Genomic DNA, 3,721 nt, shown 5'->3' with positions numbered 1-3,721 from the left:
GGTGGTTCAATTGGTTAAGCGTCCAACTTCAGCTTGAGTCATGATCTCACAATTCATGAGTTCGAGCCCCACATTGGGTGCCATGCTGACAGTGTGGGCCTGCTTGGGATTCTCTCTCTCCCATTCTCTCTCTGCTTCTCCCCTGTGCACGCACGTGCTCTCTCTCTCTCTCTCAATATAAATAAATAAATTTAAAAATATATATATATATCCCCCAAATAATAAATAAATAAATAAAATAATGAATTCTGGGGTGCCCAGGTGGCTCAGTAGGTTAAGCGTCCAACTCTTGATTTCGGCTCAGGTCATGATCTCCCGGTTTGTGAGTTTGAGCCCCACATCAGGCTCTGTGCTGACAGCACTGAGCCTATTTGGAATTCTCTCTCTCTCCCTCTCTCTCTCTGCCCCTCCCTCGCTCACACGCTCTCTGCCTGCCAAAACAAACAAACTTTAAAAAATAAGAAAAGATAAAATAATTCAAACAATATAGGCCAAAGGTGGAAAATACTTCCCCACTGTCAGTCTCATTCAGAATCAAGAAAATGGGCCTGAGGGCTTAAGGATGGATCGCTAAGGAAATACGAGCCTCGGCTTTACTATCCCTTACTCAGCTGGGAAAGCCCAAATACACGTGTAAAAGAGCGTTTTTGTGCTGCTTAGGTTTGTTCTCGTTCATCGGGTTTCTTTTTTCCAAATCAAGCTCCCCAGAACATCTTCCTCAGAGTCACCTTGAGATGCTTAATAAAAAAATGCATTCAGACCTGCTGAATCCGAGCCCAGGATTGGAGACTTGGAACCTATATTTTAACCAGCATCCCTTGTCCCCAAGAGAGCCTGATGTACCCTCATATTTGAGAACCACTGATCTGAGCCAGCGATAAAATTGCAGAAACAGACCAGGCCGAGGATGAAGCCTTCTAATAGGCCTGGAGACTATCCTTTGGGAACTATTAATCATTAATCAGGGCCCCCTGGGCAGACTGGATTAACCAGTTCCTAATCCCCCCTCCTCGTCTTCGAGACCAGTCGCTATTGTGTCGCTCTCACAAATAACATCTTGAAAGTCCTCAGCTAACATTTTGCCAGATTTCACTTGCTCCCTACTGCCACTGCCCAGACCTAGCATTCTAGGAAACCAAAGGTAACGAAACTAGTCTGACAGGGTTTGTTCTCAGGGAACTCGTACTGGGTCCAGTGAACAGAAACCATGCTTCAAACATAATCCATTTTGGGGCGCCTGGGTGGCTCAGTCGGTTAAGCGTCCGACTTCAGCTCAGGTCACAATCTCGAGGTCCGTGAGTTTGAGCCCCGCGTCGGGCTCTGGGCTGATGGCTCAGAGCCTGGAGCCTGCTTCCGATTCTGGGTCTCCCTCTCTCTCTCTGCCCCTCCCCCGTTCATGCTCTGTCTCTCTCTGTCCCAAAAATAAATAAACGTTAAAAAAAAAAAAACAAAACAAAAAACATAATCCATTTTAGATTGTCTCCTGGAATCAACATCAAGTTTACCGATCTGTCCACGGCCGCTTCTTTCCGGTTTTGAAAACCCACGATCACATTTGCCTGTCTTCAGGCTTCTGGCACCTCTCCTACTCTCCACACTGATGAAAACAAAAGTATCCCCAAGAGTGGTCTCAAGGTCTCATTTGCAGGCACTCCCAGGGCTCTGAGAGAGGCAATTTGTCCAGACCAGAGACTTGAACCTGGTTACAACAATGAAATACTCTGCAAGACCATTCGAACCGCTTTCTCCACCCTGGGCTTTTCTTTCCTTAGCGCCGCAGCATCACCTGGGATCTTGTTAGAAATGCACGTTCCTGGGCCCCACCCAGACCGACCAAATCAGAATTTCCATTTTCAGTGACCGCGTTGGCAAGACGCTGAAGTTGGGATCGATGCAGAGAAGATTAGCATGGCCCAGTGCAAGGCTGACACGCAAATTCATGGAGCAGTCCATTTTTTTTTTTTTTTTTTAAAGAATCTCCAGGGGCGCCTGGGTGGCTCGGTTGGTTAAGCGTCCGCCTTTGGCTCAGGTCACGATCTCATGGTCCGTGGGTTCGAGCCCCGCATCGGGCTCTGTGCTGACAGCTCAGAGCCTGGAGCCTGCTTCAGATTCTGTCTCCCTCTCTCTCTGCCCCTCCCCACTCATAATCTGTTTCTCTCTCTCTCTCTCTCTCTCCCTCAGAAATAAATAAACATTTAAAAAAAAAAAAGGAAAGGAAAGCACTGGGCTAGACTTTGAGTATGAAAATTTCTCCTTGAAAGAAAATACAGGTGTAAAGTGAGAGCCGGGGGGGGGGGGGGTGGGGAGCTCTGGTCTGTCTTTATCATCCATCACTATGTCTTTGTCAAGTGCATGCTTTCCTCCATTGTCTTCTAGCCCTTAACTTATGAAAAGCTCTTTCTGTTGCCCTTACTATGTGGCGTTAAGTCTTGCGAACGCCGTTGTCACAGGTCTATACCAGCCTCCCGCATGTGTCATTGGCCTTGCGTGCTCCTTTCCAAATCCAACCGGCTAAGAACTGACGGTAAGGGATGTTTCCTCATCGAGAAGCTGCAAGGCACAGGGGCGCCTGGGTGGCTCCGTCAGTTGCGGGTCCAACTCTTGATTTCAGCTCAGGTCGTGATCTCACGGTTAGTTCATGAGATCGAGCCCCACATCAGGCTCTGTGCTGACAGTGCAGAGCCTGCTTGGGATTCTCTCTCTGCCCCCCCCCACCCCTACCCTGTTTGCGTGCTTCCTCTCTCTCTCCCTCTCTCTCTCTCAAAATAAATAAATGCTTAAAAAAAAAAAAAGAAGCCACAAGGCACAATAATTCTCTGTGTACAAAAATCCGTTGGAGCCCAGACAACACACAAGCCAAAAGGAGTTGCTATGTTTCTCTTTCTGCATAAGCCCTCAAGCAACCTTTAGACTATCAAGTGTCCTGAAAACTGGCCCCTGGAGTATCTTGTTATTTATTCCAGAACACGAGACTATGCCACCTGCTACTCTCAGCAAGTCACCTACGGTTCTTAGTTAAGTATCTGTGCAAGAGTAAGACCCCACATCGCTCTCCAGCGCCCCACCCCATACCATTTACTTCTGGGAGCCCCGCCCTCCTTGCCCATACTCTTCCAGCGTCCGAGTGGTCCATATCTTCTGTTTGCAAAGCTCCTTACAGAAATCTGATTGCTTACTGTCCGTAATGAAATACCAACGTCCATGCTAACTGTGCCTTCTGTAGCGCCTCCGGGATTAGAAGGGTATCTTCCCCAGGTCGTGCCGCACGCACTCTGTCACCTGGGTTTTGCGCTAGGCCTGCTTTTGTTCGGTCTCTCAAAGCCTCCGTGGGCGGGCCCAGCAGCACATGGTTTCTCATTTGCTTGACCACCGAAGCTACAGGTCTGGAAAAGGAATCGACCCCATAGTCCCCCCTTACGGCTTCTCTTCTCTTCTTCTAGCCCTTCTCGCCACCAAGAGCTCTTTCCGTCTCTCACGGTGACGGAGCAAATGAGCCCACAAAAAGGGATCAATGCAAATAGACACTGATGTGTGCTTGGGGGAGAGAGAGGAGGAAGAGAAATTGTACACTTTCGGAGTGACAGGCCTCCCGTTAAGTCATGCAAAAGCGCCCAGTTATCGCTGCAATTGGTTAATCGCCCCACATTTAGGGAATTTCCCAGAGAGCTTTCTTTCTTTCTTCCTTTCTTTCTTTTAAGTTTAGTTTTTTGAGAGAGCTCAA

General features: G+C 48.2%; 1 non-coding gene across 1 annotated transcript; it reads left to right on the top strand.

Annotated features, from left to right (window-relative positions):
• The first annotated feature begins 1,855 nt into the window (after nucleotides 1-1,855).
• LOC128773985 (U6 spliceosomal RNA) lies at nucleotides 1,856-1,959 on the top strand. The gene has a single exon (XR_008418469.1). It is a non-coding gene; the product is annotated as a U6 spliceosomal RNA (small nuclear RNA).
• The last annotated feature ends 1,762 nt before the right edge of the window (nucleotides 1,960-3,721 follow it).

This window comes from Panthera pardus, unplaced genomic scaffold (assembly GCF_024362965.1).
Source record: "Panthera pardus isolate Hobbes unplaced genomic scaffold, ASM2436296v1 HiC_scaffold_27, whole genome shotgun sequence".
In the NCBI taxonomy this organism is placed as follows: domain Eukaryota; kingdom Metazoa; phylum Chordata; class Mammalia; order Carnivora; family Felidae; genus Panthera; species Panthera pardus.
The sequence above is the reverse complement of the archived record's forward strand: the minus strand, read 5'-3'. Positions and strand labels throughout refer to the sequence as shown.